This window comes from Lagopus leucura, unplaced genomic scaffold (assembly GCF_019238085.1).
Source record: "Lagopus leucura isolate 7727_CA_CO unplaced genomic scaffold, USGS_WTPT01 Super-Scaffold_100002, whole genome shotgun sequence".
Taxonomy (NCBI): domain Eukaryota; kingdom Metazoa; phylum Chordata; class Aves; order Galliformes; family Phasianidae; genus Lagopus; species Lagopus leucura.
This window is the reverse complement of record NW_024962263.1, coordinates 39,789,161-39,806,782: the sequence shown is the minus strand read 5'-3', so window position 1 is coordinate 39,806,782 and position 17,622 is coordinate 39,789,161. Positions and strand designations below refer to the sequence as shown.

The 17,622-nt window shown below is 40.4% G+C and overlaps 1 protein-coding gene across 1 annotated transcript in view; it reads left to right on the top strand.

The window, feature by feature from the left end:
- The first annotated feature begins 690 nt into the window (after positions 1 to 690).
- Positions 691 to 17,622, top strand: part of LDLRAD4 (low density lipoprotein receptor class A domain containing 4) — a 230,323-nt gene continuing 213,391 nt past the window's right edge. The window contains exon 1 of the mRNA XM_042868683.1: positions 691 to 774. The gene's annotated coding sequence lies outside the window, so the exon portion shown is untranslated. The remainder of the gene's footprint in view (positions 775 to 17,622) is intronic.

The window sequence follows — 17,622 nt, the reverse complement described above, 5'->3', positions numbered from 1 at the left end:
GAAGGATCGAGGTGGCTTTATACAGCGTAAATATCTGCAAAGCTGCATGTTCAGTGCTGTCGAGAAAAAGTGAAGTCCCTTAGAAACACGGAAATCCCAGAGCTGGCTGAAGACTGCAGAAGATAAAGTCTGCTGAAATTTCCACAGCTGTTTTTAGACTTCAGACATCTTTATTCAGAGTTATTGAGTGCTGAACCTAAGCGCCAATAGCTGCTTATTAAATGAAGTTTTGAATGGGAGAAAGGGTAATTCTGTGTTTTTCATGGTTTTTTTAGTTATGTTGCTGTTGGTTTTGTAGAATGTATTAAAAGCACTTGACAGCACAGAAAACAAAACCTTCCTTTCAGTTTAGTAATCTTAAGGAAATTTGAGTTCTGCAAGTTACAAATTTAAATTAATGGCAGAAAATGCAAATGGTATGTTATAGTTCTGTGTAAAGAAGAGCACTGGGCCTGTTGCTTAAATATCTTTGTAATTAAGGCAGTGATCTCAAAGCGAAAAATGAACCCATGGTGCGTTCTGTAGAGATACTTAAGAAAGAACACAAGTCTGAGTTGAAATCTTTCAGGAACTCCAGTAGTGATTGATCTTCTGAAGTCAGCACAGTGTTCTGTAGCAATTTTGAAAATGCTGACCCACTGAGAACAAGAAGGATTGTCTACCATCCATGTTTTTCACTTTTTCCTGTAGGTCACGCTCAGTATTCACAACCAGAAGGAAGAAGAAGAATCTCCTGACTCCCTGGACATCAAGGATATCGCTGTGTTATATTGGGTGAGTTTAAACTACGCAAGACTTCTCTGAAACACTTCTAGAAAGGTAAACACAATTCAGACAAACCAATCTTTTGTAGTAGTGGTATACTGTAATCAAATTAATCTCATAACTTTTCTGCCTTATCGCAGCGCGATCTTTTTGATAGGTATTTTTTTGCAGTCATGTATATGCATGTTTTGGTGGTAGTTATTCATATGCATAATTGTAACTAAACCTTACTACTAATTTTTAGATAGTGAAAGATTTTGATTTGTGAGTCCTGAGATTTTCTGTGGAAATATATGGATCTCGAGGAAATCTCTCAGGTGAAAGACGTGAGGAAGTAATTTGCTCAGAGTAGTCAGTGTATTAATAATTATTTGCTGGAATGTGGAAGACCCAGTTAATATTACTGTTTTACCTACAAAAAATTAGTCTTGAAGATGAGCCTCCTAGACGCCAAATTGTTAAATCAGTTGGCAGTGAGTGACAAGTGGTGTAGTGTCAGAGTTTGAGAGGCAGCTGTAAAGAAGGAACGGAATAGTTCAGTGACCTGTTTAGGATATGCATGGAAGAAATGAAAGGCACCAAATTCCTGCTTTCAGCTGAGGGTGCTCAGATGGACACAAATATTCAGTCTTCCTGAGAACCTTTCAGGTACTTACTTTCTTGTTACTCTTTATTTTGCTGTGCTCCCTTATAAGAAATGGTGACCATATTATAGCTGAGCCCAAACAGCGGCCACAATTGCAATAGAACTAGAGCAGTCTCCCTGATTTTATTTTTTGTCTTCCAATTTTAGCACTAAGACAGTACAAATTTGAATAATTAAACTTTGTGCTGAAGTGCACAGTCAGCAAAATATGACAGATACCAGTGTGCTCCCAGCCTAGACCCTGCTAAGTTTACTTAGAAACCACGCACATGAAGTGAGCAGTTTGGTCACCTATCCAGCCCTTTTTGGCAGAGTTGTGGCTTGCTGTCACAAAGAGTGCCTTTGGGCCTTTCAAACATCATTTATTTGTGAGAGCTACAATCTGATGAGATGATTAATATTCTGCAGATCCACGGCTGACACCTTTTTGACACAGATCTAAAGTTCAGACTTGGAAGTACCTGAATCCAGTGGAATTTTAAGCTATGCTTCATGGATTTGCTGTTTCTATAATTTATAGGCTAGACGTGATCGTATCACTGTTGAATTGCTGAACATCAGTGTGTGTGAACGGGCCATCTGCTGTCAGGGCTGAGTCTTGCATCTCTCCACCCAGTGACAGCAGAGGTCATTAAACCGTGGTAACTCTCACTTGAGTGGGAGTGGTTTGAGGTAATATGGCTGTGGGGGGGGGGGGGGGGAAAAAAAGCTCACATCAGATCTCATTGTTCTTCATGCTGTAGTAATAGATGTGTGAAGGACTAAAGTGGAGAAAGGCGGAGATTGGAATAGGAGACTGGATTCTCAGTGATATGTAAAAGGTTTGGATGTGTGAGAGGAGCAAAGACTGTCTTTTGTATCAGGGGTTTTGAGTTAATTATGAGAACAGATGAAGCATGGAAAAACTGTCTATGTAGGAGAGAAGCAGCCTTCAGGATTTGAAAGGGAACCTGCATACAGTTGGACTTCTTTAGAGGGTTTTGATCCTTAAGCACTGAGTGGCAGAGGAACTGAGATATGAAATGTGTAGAGTCTCATTTTGTCAAGACTTGTGTACCTTGTGCTTTTCACAATTGAAGAGTGAATGTTTTTTTATTTTGTTTTGTATTGGATTTTTTTTTTTTAACTCCTCCAAAACTTCTGTGTGTTTTGCTTCAACCACTGAATATCCTAGAAATGCAGAATACCCACTGGCTGACCCAACGGTCACTGCTATTCAAGTGCCTGAGAAGTTTGGGCAGGATGTGGGGTTAATGCTAGCCAGGGATCCCCCATCACCTTGCTCTGCCAGGACTGCTGCTTTGGAGATATGGTAATCAATAGGAAAAAGTAGAATGCAGAAAGTAAGAAAAAGATATGGCAGGGAGATAAGTGATCCAAACTGAAGGAAACTCAGAAGATGGTTAGGACAGGACACAACTGCACATACAGCAGGGGGAATTCTACCATGCTAGTTCCTGCTACTTGCTGTGGGACTGTTGAGAGAGCCACTGCAGTCAAGGTTGTGTTGAAACTTTTCAATCAGAATTGAACTATTTTGCTGCGTGCCTTGAGGAATACCTTATTGCAGCTGATTCTAAAATGTGTTTTTAAGTGGTGTAGCCAAACGAGGAAGGAACAATTCATTCAGTGAGTAATCTGGTGGTGGTAAGTGTGAAGTTGTCATTGTCATCTTTATCTTTTTCTTTCCTTCTCGAGAGGTGTTTGGAGATGTTATTTCCTAATTTAGAACTTAATCCGTTCCCCTCCCCATCCCCTGCCCTGAATCCATCTGAAACCCTAGGCTGAGCTGTGCACTTCAACTGATGTGCCTCAAAGTCCTAAATTCAGGTAAAGCTGAAAATGGCTGCAATCACTTTTATGCTTTCTGTCCATCCCCCTTTGTTCCTTCTCCCTCCCTGTTCCCCTTGTGCTCACTTGCTCTCTCTTTAGTTTAACAGCAGTTGAACAGCAGTGAAGTGTAAAATGTGCTTTTGCCAAGGTCAGTTTCTTGTGATTACTCGCCTGTGGCAACTTATGCCAGTTGCAACAGACTGAGTCTCAGCAGTCCACAAAGTCACACTGGTGCTTATGCAGAGGACACCCAGTGTAGGTTATAGTAAGTGTAGTTTGGAATAGCTTGCAATGCTGCTGAATTTTAGCAGCTTTATTTAACTCTTCTCATCTAGCTTGTGCATATTTCATGGTTTGGAGTCTGTTCCACAAAGCAATAGATTGTCATCTTCTCCAGGACCCTTGAGGAGGAAGTTCGTGTTGTTAGAGGGTTTCTTACAGTGAGCTGCCCAACTTTCAGGAAGTATTCATAGGAGAAGATACAATAAAGAATCACTGACACTCTGCATTTTCTAGATGTTTTATATATATATATATAAATTTTATTTGCTGGCTCTAGGAGAAAGTCATATCAAATTCTGCTCTATTTAAATTGGTAAAAGACAGAAGAGAAAATACGTGTCTGTGTAGGAAGAAGCATTATTGAAAAGTGTAAGAAGGCTTAAAACGAGAATTGAGAAGACAGCGACACAGCCTTTATTCCCCCTTTGAAAATGTTGCATATACTCGAAGAATTTTTTTTATTAGAACCTAATAAAGAATTTGCCTGCTGTGACAGAGGAAGGAGCATGAGATGCATGAACATCTGTTTTAGGAAATGGGAATTGTTGAATTCCCTTGTATTGTGCATACTGAATTGAGTACCACTAGGTAAGAGACATTTGAGTAAACATACATCCCTTTATGAAAAAAATGTTATGTTCAGAACAGAAAAGCATGAACTTACTCTGTTAGCTTGCTCATTTGTGTTATTGTTGACCATGACTTTTTTCATTCTCAAATATGTACTTCCCGAAGAAGCACTTGGCTCTTGAGCTTTCTGATGCTGATTTTGAGGTTACCTGTCCGTCACTCCTGATTACTAGAGAGGGGAAAAAATAATCTAGATGATCAGCTGAAGGGCTGGAGCTGAACTTCAGAGGCCTTTGAAATTCAGTTAAGTGCAGAATTTCATTTCGTAAAATTGATTATGCGTTTGATTCATTTTGAAGCTAGGTTTTGCTATATTAAACACTACTCTCACATTTGGCTTTGGAATGATTCTTGGAGTAAAATACTGAGTCAGCAACTGAATATTGATCTTGTAGAGCCCCGTACACAAGAATGTTCTTGTTAAGCTCATTGAAACCCCCGCAAGGAAAGGTGAGAACTGAGAAGTCATTTAAAACACTTTAAGAAGGGTTCGTCATGTATTTTCTGTTTAGCCTTGCTCTCAGGCTTGCACAAAGCATTTTTTGAGGCAGATGCTACTTGTTGCTTTTTTGCACACGTGGAAGACAATGGAATCAAGTATGTTTTGGACTGAAATTTGCTTATCTGTTTTTGCTGCTGTTCCATCCTGTATTCCTTTGTGTTTGATAACATTTATATTGGCTCAGCTCTTATGGAAGAATATGTTTTGATAGCTTTGTTCAGACTTTGTGAAGGCTGGGCTGTCTGCTTAACTTGTCTTAAACCTGGAAATTCGTGGTGGAAATGGGCAGTGTTTTGTGTGACTGTGCTGCACAGGTATGTAGCCCTCGCTGTGATGCAAGTTGTCTTGCAGTTGTTTCAGAGAGAAAATGGAAGCAAGTGCTTCCCTTAGGAAGAAACTAGCGGCATAGAAGCACAGCTGGTTGGTCTTCAGTCAGCTGAGTAGTGGACAAAAGAGTGTTCTTGGGTGCAGTGAAATAGATGAGCTTCACTGTCTGTGCTCACCAGAATTTATCCCATTCATTTAGTTTAGTCTTAAGGAACATGAGAAAAGGAGAGAAATACTCAGGAGGTTTTTTGGAACATTCTTTAAGGGACTCCTGCAGTGGGCTGCTAATGATACATGCTCAGAGCATCTCCTCACTGTGCTTCTAGCACAAGCAAAAGGTTGCCCATCAGGATCGAAGAAGCCCACATAATTTGAAATCTCTCAAATCTATGTACAGAGCTCCTGAACATTTTTTAAAACTCATCATTTGCTGACTTTGCTATTTCTCAAGTTCTTGACTTAATGTGGTAGCAGAGTGCTTTGCTGAGTGTGCTGAAGTAGATGTTTTCTGATCTGGTAAGAGCCCAGAGCCCTTGACAACCTGCAAGATGTGGAACCTAACTTTTTCTTAATTCATGGATTGAGATGTGAAAGGTTGCCCAGAGAGGTGGTGGGCGCTCCATCATCCCTGGAGACACTCAGCGTCAGGCTGGATGGAGCTCTGAGCAACTTGATGTGCTGTAGGTGTCCCTGTTCATTGCAGGGGAGTTGGACTAGGTGACCTTTAAGGGTCCCTTCCACTCAAACAGTTCTATGATTCTATGAAAGCTTGTTAAGTGATTTATCCCTACAATTTCTTATAGTTTCAAAGGGAGCTCTCTGAGTCAGTATCTTAGTCAGCTTGAAGATGCTTATTGTGCTAATTTGGATGAGATAGAAATAAGCATTTTTATATATTGATTGAATTCCACGTTAGTAATGCATCTGCAGTTTGTCAGTACCACAAGAGGTTTGTGCTGTGCAGCTTCTTTCTCTGTCTTGAACTCTCAGTGCTTGTCTTGCATTGTTTGGGAGCGATGTTAATACCCCCTCTTATCATTCAGTTCATGTTTGGTCATAAGGGAGTGTCTGAGAACTTGAAGCTGGGTAAAGAGAGATCAAGGAATTTAGAAAAAGCATTCTCAGGTTCTGTTTGGAAGATGTTTTTTCCAAACAAAGACCTGTGGAATGGTTATGATCCTTATGTCCTTGGAAGATGAAAAGGAAAGCAGATGATAAATCGTGTTTTCTTATTTCCCATTTTAATTGTAAGATTATTTCCAAGCTTCTAATGGCTTACTTACTCATTCCAGTTATGACAAGGCAGCGTCGTTCTGATAGTTTCCTTCTTGTCAGATGGGCAAAGTGCAGTGACTGAATGAACGCAGGAGGCAGGATTGCTTATGGTTTGTTACAGCTTTGACACCTGAATCACCACAAGGACAGGGACGTCTATGGCGTGACTTTGGCCCCCATGTGGGAAACACTGGCTGATAGTTTCCTGCCTCATGGGTGTGTGTGAAGATTAACTTCACAGAAGAAGTGAAGTGTTTATTAATAAACGGCGGTTCTTGATATGTCACTTACTTGTTCCTAACAGTGACACTGGCGATATATTGCTCCTGAGAGGAATGTAAGAGAGCGCTTAAAACAAAAGAGACACATTTAAGTAATTTTATCATCCTTCATGAGAGCGTGTACATTCGGTAGTGTCCATGTTAGTACTTAATGTTCTGATGATTTTCAGCTGTTAGAGAAGAAATGCCTCCAAGTGAGAAGGAAGATGGCAAGGTCATGCACTGCGGTGCTTGGTAATCTTTCTTTAACACAGCACATATTTTAGATCCAGCTACCATGTAGAAGTTGAATCTTGTTGCATGTTTTCTGCAGTACAAATGTAATGTCTGATTAAGTTGTGCAGTGTTAACAGCAACATGGCTATTTTCTTTTTTAATTCTTTCAATTTTTGTATCACAGTTAAAGAGGCAAAATACTTTGGCAGTGCGTTCCCAGCATCAGAGCTGTCATTTGCTCTGTGATGGGAGATGTGGGAAAACAAGCATTGCTTTGCATTTCTTTCAGTGGTCAACCTGAAGCGTATGAGTAAACAAGGTCATAACGGTTTGGAAGGACTTTCAAATGCTTCTGTTATGTTATTAGCTGTCTGATGAAAAAACCTTCTGGATCTCTTTTTTGGTTTCTTTATAGGTTTGGACTTCTGTATTTAATCCAGTATAAATTTAAAAAATAATGTTCTGATAAATATCCTTTGGGTTTAAATTGGAATTGCTTCGCAGATCTTCTACTTTTGGATGTAGGTTGGAAGGAAAGAAATGTGATGGATTTGAAGGGCAGAGGAGGTGAATGCACTTGAAAACCTGATTTGCTGCAGAAGCTCAGGCACAGAGGTCATTTTTGATATGGTGCTGCATATCTGAGCTGTTGTCTGAAAGCAGCGGTGAACTTTTCCTTACACACGTTGGTCACTGTGCTCTGAGATCATTGCACTGGGATTTATTTCAGTGTTTAATAATTTATCCAGATGTTAAATCTGAGGAAAACAAATAAATTTAGCAGCTTTACTAAATCTCAACTGTTTCTAGAAATCTGTGCTCTCTAAAGGTACTGGCAGTGACTGAGCTGTGCCTTAATGAGACTTCTGTTGTGCTTTCAGCCAGGGGTCTCATTGCTTTGCACCCGCAGTTGACATGAGAGTTTGCTCTGCAGCTGCACTGAAGACAGCCCAGGAATGTGGTGTGACATCTCAGTGTCCTCTGCAGGGCTCCCTGCCTGCAGGAGCTGCTGAAGGTGACTGCTGGTGGTTTGCAACCATTGCGGCGAACACATGAAACAGCACTATCCAGATCTGAAAATAAAATACTTAATTTATGATCTGTTTTATGTATTGTGTTTAAAATGAGAGTTTACGTTTCTGTCCTATTTTATTGATGGAGCTTTTTTCTCTCAAGTATTAAACCTGGAGCAATGACTTATGAATCACTCTCATTGTCGCACTTAGAGACTAACTTGACTCATCGGTGATTTTTCTTCTGGCATGATTTGAGGGAAATGCCAGTTGTTTTTTTTTTTTTGTGGTTTCTAATCGTTATTGACTTTTGAAGAAAGGCGGAGGAAGAGAGGCCAGCTAAGCAGCTGATTTTATTTAGGTTTGTGCTTTTGAGTAGACTCATGCAATAAAATATCATACGGTTGCATAAAGGAGCCTGTAAGATGCAGTTCTCTGATTCTTTAGTGTCAGACAAGGATGGTAACAAGTGAGTCCAAGAACTCTTTGTTATGCTCATCATTCCTTGCCTGTTCTTTTCAATAGTTTTCCAGTTGTATGAGATTAGGAAGAAATTCGTATCTGGAGAACTCTTGCAGGTAAACCCCAAAAGATGAAGCTATTGTGTTTCTGTTTTCTTTTTAGGTTTTCTGTACACTCACTGTCTAGTGATATGTATTTGTAAGCTCGTTACATGGTCATGTGACTTCTCCTGTACTTTATAATCCTTATTCTATTGGGTAGCATTAATTTTAATGTTACACTTATCTTGTAGTATCACCAAATGCACAATGTTCAGTGCTTTGTTGGAGGAGCTTGTAAAGCACCACTGAAGTTGGGCTTTGCTTTCCAAGTTTACGCTTTTATAATAACCTAGAATTAGCCCATTAAAGCACTGTCAGAAAAAGTTTCTCTTATTACTAGGAGCAACCATATACCTATTTCTGTGTTACTGATTCATACTGATCTTATTCTTGTCTCCAAGTTCTAAATACTTCTATGTCTTTTGACAGAAGTATAGAAGCTTTTAGCTAAGCTTCTTAAAACCTCAGTTTGTTTTTGTGCATTCATTAGCCCCGATGGCTGAAATCTTTCAAATCAAACAGATTAAAGTATTTATTGTTTGTATTACATAATCGCTCCTTCTCACTGTATGTTCATTGTCAGGACTTGACTAAAGGGATTTGTTTCATGCAGTGCAAAACATCCTTCCCAATTATCTCTAAGGACAACACAACTAGATCTGTCAGCTGTACAGTGATGGAGTTATACAAGCCATTTCTTTCAGAATTTAAATTAATACTTTTTTTCTTTTTTCTTTTGCCACATGTGAGGACTCAGAATCCATGCCTTCGCTCCCTGACCAGTTAGTAGGTACTTTTAGTAAACTGAAGCATTTGAAAAAAGTCAGGTTATGTCGTTTATGATGTAGAAGTTGGTAGAGCAGCTAGAGAAGAGAGAAATGTGATGTATAGGATTTGTGCATGCACAGATGATGGGCAGATGAGTGTGTCCTGGGTAAGATGCACAGATCTCTCTGCAGGGAGGAGAGAAGCCAGACTGCTCCACTGCATCCTGTTGGCATGTGGTCATTCATCTACGGGGAGTGGAACCCCCTTGGTTCTCATGCAGGTAAATAGGCTTCTTAAATTACTGATACTATTCTGAGCTAAATATTTATTTCCAGTTTCACCATGAGTGGGAAAACTTTTTTTCCAGGGAAGAAACAGGACTGAATGACATCTGTGGCAGTAATATTTGTCATAGGACTTTTCACTGAGGAGTGATCTGTGACATGAACAGCCCTCGCTTTGGGTGATTTTTGCCTTGTTTCAAACTGACCAAACAGCAGTCCTTAATTCCAAAAGTAAAGGAAAATTTGCTCTCGAATTGTTCATGTCTGTTCTCAGCCGGAGTCATCCAGTTTTGTTGATAATGATGTCATCTGTTGCATAACCTGAGAATAGGGAGCCTGCTGCTGCAGCATCCTCCGTTCTTGGCTCTGCTGGGAGGCTTCAAAGGGAGACTGTGTGCGTGAGGCGACTGCTCTACCAGCAAGACCAGGGCATCCAGGCATATGTTTAGAAATGGAAAACAACAGCACAAAGGAGCAGTGACCACACGGTTGAGGTCTTTTAAGCCATTTTGAAGTTCAGGATAATTATTTCAAATTTTATACAGCTGAAGAAGATCAGAGAAATTCCCTAAGATTTGATTCTGTAACTACGGGGTATGAGAAAGTTTTTGGGAGTGTATGTTTTGAAAATTTTAGGCACAGTTGAATTAAGTGTGATTTTTGTGTTGCATCCTGTTGCTTTCTTGGCTATTTTCTATACAGCTTGCAATTATTTTTTTACATGAAATCAGTAGAAAAATTACTTTAGAAGTAAGAGAAAAAATGCAGGAAAGCTTTTAGTAATAGTTTTGTCTGAAGGTTGGACAGTTGTTTCAAGACTGTAGTTGGGAAAATTACTGATTTTTTTTTTTTAATATTTATTTTCACAATAAATTGAAAGAATTTCTCCTAATTGTATCTCCAGATTGTCTGCATGAAGGTGCCCAGTGTTTCAGGAGATACCTAATTTAATACCATCTAACTTATCTTTCTGTAGATTTCATTAATCAAAATTTCTTTATCCCTTGTGCTTTAAGTATATTGTATGATATGATTCAGTATATGCTTCTATGCATCATCTTTTTCAACATCAAATGTTCTGTTTTTTCATTTCAATTCAGAATATTTTTCTTTAATGGCATAAGAAAAATCTTAATGCGTACCTGTGCTGATATAGCAAGTTGTCTTAATGGAAATTAGAAAATTGCTATGATACACAAAATATTAAACAAAAAGAAGCCACGCAGCTTTCATACCACCAGCTTTATGGCGCTGTTGTAACCCACATTCTGTTTGTTCCTATCATTTACTGTAATAATAGCTTGTGTTTTCTGTTAAAGGGAAGATGGTGGTGGCTTGATTTTTATTTGTAAGCATCTACAATACAGGTGAGGCAGGGGTTGGAAGGTGGAGTGGAGTGAGCTTACTCCTCGTGCCGGTGCTCTGTGGAGCCCTGTGTGATGGGGTGGTGCTCATGGCATTGCCATGCCTTCTCCTCCTGCAGCAGTTTGCTGGTTGGCATCTCTGCAGTGTTTCTGATAGAGAATTGTAGAATCACCAAGATTGAAAAATACCTCCAACATCATCCAGTCCAACTGTCCACCGATCACCAGTATTTCCCACTAAACCACATCCCTCAGAACAACAGCTGAACACCTCCAGGGCCTGTGACTCCATCGCCTCCCTGGGCAGCCTGTTCCAGCACCTGACTGCTCTTTCAGAGATTTTCCTAACATCTAACCTGATAGTTACAGTCTGATTACTTTTGATAGATGTGTACTGAAGTGTTGCACTCTGATAAAGTTTAAAGCGCTCCTTTCATGCCTCCCAAATCTTTGTGTTGTTGTTTAAGTAGAATTTTGAACTCCGATGTGGCACACATTCTTCCTTTCCTATTTTTTCCTCTTTCTATTATGAGCCTTACAGTATGCATTTTCAGTATTATATTCTCATGAATGTTTGTTTTGATGGCTACAGGAGGAAAGTGTGATGGGGTTTCTGCTTGCTTTCTTGCACTGATTTGCTCTCTGTGGTGGTGTCTGGTTCCTTCACTGGTTCTTCCTCCTGGCGTGGGCAGAACGGATGCTCTGTCAGGCCAGTCCCCATCAGACCTCAACTGCTGAACTCCATGAACATGAGCAGCCTGTGTGCTTTCAAAGATGTCTTAGTCAAATTCAGAATCTTGAGGATTACAGAAGGTATTTTCTTAATGCAAACGTACCACAGACCCTTTCTTGGAAACAATGATCTGGGAGGCTTTTCTTTACCAAGTCTGCCTTTTTACTGAGAGCCAAACAATATTTTTTTGTTTCTTTTCATGAAACAGCTGGCTGAAATTTAAATACTTTAAAAATTAAGACTAATGTGTAAGTTCAACATGAAAAAAATTAGATTAATTTTTAAAGCTTAATGGAGTTAGAAATGGACAATGCTCTGATCTCTAATTGTAAGGCTGAGGGACAGCTGAGAATGTTTTCTACCATCCATGTGCAAGTTGGAATACAAAGCTCACTAAGGCTAATTGTAGGTAAAGATTACATGATCTTTAGTTTCTTTCCCCTTGGATCTTTTTGAGGTGAAATTCTGCCTACACTGAAGTGTGTGAAAATGTAATGGACAAGCAGAAGAATGGCTTGGGTTGAAAGGGACCTTAAAGATCAGCCAGTTCCAACCCCTTGCCATAACCAGGGTTGCCACTCACTAGATGTTGGGGGTCTTCTCTACTCTTCTCTAGGTTTCTTCTTCTTGGATATGAACTTTATCGGAGAATGCTGTAAATCTTACTTATGCTGCTTGAGTGCTTGAAAGGAAGACAGCATGTTATGTAAATGTGGTTTTCTTCTGTACGCTCTTTACTATATTGGCTTGTTGGGCACGAGTTGGATTTACCAGCCATTGCGACATTGTTCTTTCCTGCTCCTAGCTTTGGATACCTACCTGCCTTGGCGAAGATCACTTGTAGTTTTAAATCTAGGCTCACTAATTCCGTTACATCACACTGCTCAGTTACTGTTGTGTGTATAATAAAATAATAGTGCACAATCATATTTTCCTGTGATTGTTTGTCCCTTGGTTTAAGTAAGCAGTGGTTTTATTTCTTCACTAAGCAGCACAGTCCCTTCATGGTATGTTTTTGAGCTGTTGTGTAGTTTATCTGAAACCATGCAAACAGCCATCTACCTAGCTCTTAATATGAGGGCGGTTTCTTGAAGGCACCACTGGAAAGATCAAGCATATATTTATCTCATTGGAGAAGTCCTTTCACCAATTCACTGGTTGTCATCGTGATGCTGTTAGGCACTGTTAAATTGCTGTTTTATCTTTTTTTATTTCTGTCTCTCATTTTCCTACTAGAAAAACAGATCAGTGGCAGTGAAGCTGCATGTGCTTACTGAAGCCTCCTCTTCTCTTTTTGGGTCATTGAATTCTCTGCTTTTGAGAGCCTTTTGTACTCTATTTTTGTGTTGAGGGTATTTTTGACAGGGACTCAATACTTGAATTGCTGTTTTAGTTACTATGGAGAAGCTTTCCCACAGGAAGGCTTCTGCTGTGTTTTATGAAGATGGTCAAACACTGAATTTGTCCAACTTCCTCCTAACTTGCAGTTAAGAAGTTCATTTTGTAACAGTTGTCTTCAGGCTAAAAATTCCTTTGGCTCATGTGCTTCCTTTTAGGCTTTGCAATCTGTGGTGTCCTAATGAAAAAGATGAGAAGCAGGATGGAAAAAGTAGTATATCCTGCCTATCTCAAGAGAAACGAATGTGCTATTTTATGCCTCTCTTGGAAATGAGCTTATTTGGGGTTTCTGGTGTGCACTGAGGTATGTCTGCTGATTCCTCTGCTTGTTGATGGGGCTTCTGTTGGGAGGTCAGTTTCATATTGTGGGCTGCTAGATTGTGGTGTTCTCCCTTATGTCCTGGAACAGGAGCCCTTTGAATGTTTATTTCTATGTGGAGCGCATCCTGATGCTGCTGAGTGACAGCAACACATACGCTTTGATTCATATGTTGGACTTTTTTTCTGGTACCTTCTGTAGTTTCTCTTTGTATCTGGTGCATTGAATCCCACTTAAAGAGCTAGCTGCATTAAGTATAGTTCAAAGTGGCAGCAAACCACGTGAAACTGAGAACTTTACCCAGAAATAGATTGTGAAAGGTTCTGAATGCATTTTATTTTCATCTGCTCTGTTAGTGTCTTTGCTGATTGAATGCTTACTCTTAAGCCCACTGTTCTCAGGCTGGTGAGGTCGTGTGATTTTTTTTTTTTTATTATTTTTTTTTAGCTCTCGCCTCCTCCAGTGATAGGAAGGCAATACTGCATCCTTTGAAGGGCCCCAAGATTTGATAGCATTGTGCTGCAGTGCAGGCTTTCATACCAATGCTGTGCAGTCCACTGTGATGTGAAGGGTAGGAGCTTTTTTTCTCCTCTTCCTTTTATTTCTTTCAAATCACCTGTTAAATACCTGAGAGTGAACAGACTTTAGGGAAAAAGTTTTCCACATAATAAGAAAAGTTGGAGGAGAGGATATTCAGAGAGGAAAGAATTTTCTAGGTTATGCTTAGAGGATTATTTGGGTACAAGAAAGACTTCATAACATGGGGTTAAGCCTCAACATCTCTTTAAACTCCTACCTGAACTTTCATCATTTGTCTGTAAATAGAGGTATTACAAAGGCCTTCTAGCTAGCTGGTGTCAGAATCTGAACGCATAGGAGATGTTTCTGGTTCTGTTTTTTTCAAGGCATTGTACAGGATGAGGAGGGGTATGCAGGCTTGGAGGCTTCAAAAATTGGAGAAGTAACAATGTTAGCGGATAACCTGTGTGAGGAGAGATACATAAAAACTGCCTTGTCTGAGGTCACCCTGAAGCTCATTTTCAAGTGTTGGGAGTTAAAAACAATGATTTTTTTCTGCCTCCTGACCTTCCTAGCTGTGAAAGCATAAATGTTGTTCTTTCAGAATTTCAATACTGAAATCCTTAAGTTAAATCTGAAAGAGTTCTTAAGCTGCAGAGAAATTGTTTCCTGAGCAGATGACAAAAAAAGCCCTGAGGGCTATTGGGTTTTGTTTCCTCCTCTTCTTTTTGTGTCTCTCTCTCATTGAACTTGGCAAGAGAAGGCCTGTGAACTCTTGCAGAGGATGAAGGCTGAAGTTTCTTGTGTATAACCGAGAGCAAGTTGACAGATAGACTCTGTCAAAGTGACAGTTACTGTGTATAAAAAATTGACGATAGATGGGACAGATTTTGTCACTGAGTTTTGCCCAAATTGTGGACATTTCCAATTGTGTGACCTTTTCTTGTTTAATTAATGTAAATCTTAAGAGCTCAGGACGTTGTGATTGTGGAAGACAAACGTTGTTCAACTGCCTTACAGAGCTTGATGTCTGAATTTGATATGAGGTCTGGTGTTCACTGGAGGTTTACAGAAATTAATTAGTTCTTAGAGAAGGGTCATCTTGAAAATCTGATGCATATGTAAGTTTCTAATGTCATCAATATCTCTAGTATATTTGCTGCTTATTAAATCAACACTTGCATTAACATTGATGAAGGAAGTAGCAATTGGAATATGCATGGATGAAAAAAACATTTCCTGCAGTTGGCCCAGCAAATTCTAGTCTCTTTGAGTATTCAGACCCCAGTAAATGCATGTGAAAATGGAATTATTGATTCATGTTCACACATTTTTCATTTAGGTTCTGGGAAGAGGAAAGGCAGTATGAGTATAATACTGGGGTTTTGTAATGCTTTGAACCATAAGTAACTCACTGTGTGTTCATTTAAAAAAAAAAAGTCTGAAGTTTCTATCTGTTTTGCCTTGTATTTGGAAATGCAGTTTATTTCCTTAGAATGCGGTGACTGTGTGTTGATTGCAGACATGCTATATAAGTTTTGGTGTTACTGTCCTCATTTCTTTTCTTTTATTGGAGTATGGAGAGGTGCATGGTGAACTCTCCTAGTCATCACAAGTATGGAGTTTGTGGCAATAACCGTCAGCTCCTGAGCAGACAGATTCTAGTCTATGGCAGCTGTAGTTGAGCACAGGGAAGGAGATAGGCACCTTGTATGCCTAATACCAGAATTAGTTCTACACAGCTTTGAGCAAGGAGGCTACCTGTTTCCCAACCCAAGGGACCTGCAGATGCCGAGCTGTTTTTGCCAGTTCATGAGGAAGCTTCTTGCAGCCTAAGGAGCAGTCATCATCTCCACAGACAGCTGACACAAGGCAGGAGGGGTCACAGACACTGAGGGCTGTGTCAGCTGGAGAAGTAGGAGTTTCAGGTCAACATCTGAGAACTATGATCTATCAGAAGTATACATGAGGTATCCTTACTTCCTTCCAAAAGTAGCGTGGAAGTTGATAATGGGCAGTGTGACCATTGTGTGTTGAATCAACAAACAATCAGGAGGGAGTTGTTCCTATGACACCTGCTTGTCTCCTGCAGCCCTCTTGGAGATGAACTGAGGAGAATGATTCTTTTAGATCACAGCTGGAATATAAACACCATCTTCTTTTGTGCCCTTAGAGAGGTGTGTCAGGTTGTGTGCTGTATCTGAAATAACTGTTGACTTCTTCTTCTATCAGGAGATGCCAGTGGTTCTTTTCCCCTCTGTAAATTATTCTTGAACGTCTGTGATAACGTGGTTGAACAGGCAGCTGTGTGTGTTTCCTTTGTCTGTTGCTCTTTGAATCTCCTTCTTTCACCATGATTGGAGCTTGCTCTTCCTCAGTCCCAGGGGCTTTGGTAATGTCACTGAGAAAATGTCTCTGTGTCATGGTTTTATGATTTTTGGTCATCAGTATTCCACACCATAACATCATGTAATGCACTGGGGGTGGGGTTTGATATCTGCCGAATGTTCGTCCGTCGGAGAAGAACTACATTTCCCCAGGAGACTTTGCGGTCAGCAAGGGGATATAACTCCAAGCAAGGTCACCTGATCCTTCTTCTTCGCCTGCGCTTCGCCGCCTGCGCTTCGCCATCTGCACTTCGCTGTCTGTACTTCAGTCACTCAACTGGACTGCACTTCTCACCCCAGCATTGTGGTGAGGTCTATACAATTCAAACAGACTCTCTCTCTCTCTCTCTCTCTCTCTCTCATTGTATTTTACTAATACTATATTTAGTAAAATCATTTGTTCCACCTCAGATCAGTGCTGTTGTTTTCAAGTATTTTGGGGTCCCCTGCTTCCCCTTTCCCAGAGGCGCGGATCCGCAGATCCCTCCGCCCTGCTGGTCACGGAACTGGGCCGGACCAGCCCATAAACCGTTGACACTCTGTCTCCCACGTATGTTCATAGAATTGTTTGAGTTGGAAGAGATCCTTAAAGGTCACCTAGTCCAACTCTGCTGCAGCAAACAGGGACACCTACAGCAGAACAGGTTGCTCAGAGCCCCTCCAGCCTGACCTTGAGCGTCTCTAGGGATGGGGCATCCACCACTTTTCTGGGCAACCTTTCACATCTCAATCCACAAATTAAGAAGAAATTAGGTTCCACATCTTCCTCCACTTCCCTGGGCATGAAGTGCCAGTGCCTCACCACCCTTATTGTAAAAAACAAAATTCTTCCTTGTATCTGGTCTGTGTTGTGCAGTTGCATGGCTTCCCTTGGTAGATCAGTTTCTATAGCAGCCAATTCTGTGAAGAGTAATAGAACTGTCTGCCAAGTAATTAATGATATGAAGGTGAGTAACTACGAGAGGTTGTAGTGACCCAAATGAATATGTGGACTGTTCCTCTGACCCTACAAAGTAAAGATTACCTGATGGTAGCTGGAGCTCTTTGAGGAACACACACTGTACGCATATTCTCTATCTAATGCTCCTTCGGAGTTTTCAGTTGCTCTTCTGCAGCTGAAAGAAAGCCAGAGGCAACTCGAGCATGCTCTGTCATATATGTCTGTGTTCCAAGCAAAAGGAAATGAGACATTTGTGCCGCCTTCTGAGGTGAAAGCACTCTAGTCCTGAGCATTAGCATCTCTCACTCGTGCCACAGTGACGTGTGTGGACTTGAGTCTGAAGAGCTCTTATTTCTAGAGTGAGAACTTTTATGACAGTTTTTGTTCTGCAGAATTTGTACTCCCTTAGCAAAATGATTACAAAATTACTTGAAATAGTCTGCTTTAAATGCTGTAGAGGAGGTAGTGTTTAATCTGTGAATTACAGGTATCTCCTGTGTTCTTTCAGAGAATTGCAGGTTGTTCAAGACAGCAGTCAGGACAGCTGCACTGGGCGAAGAGGATTGAAAACAGTGAT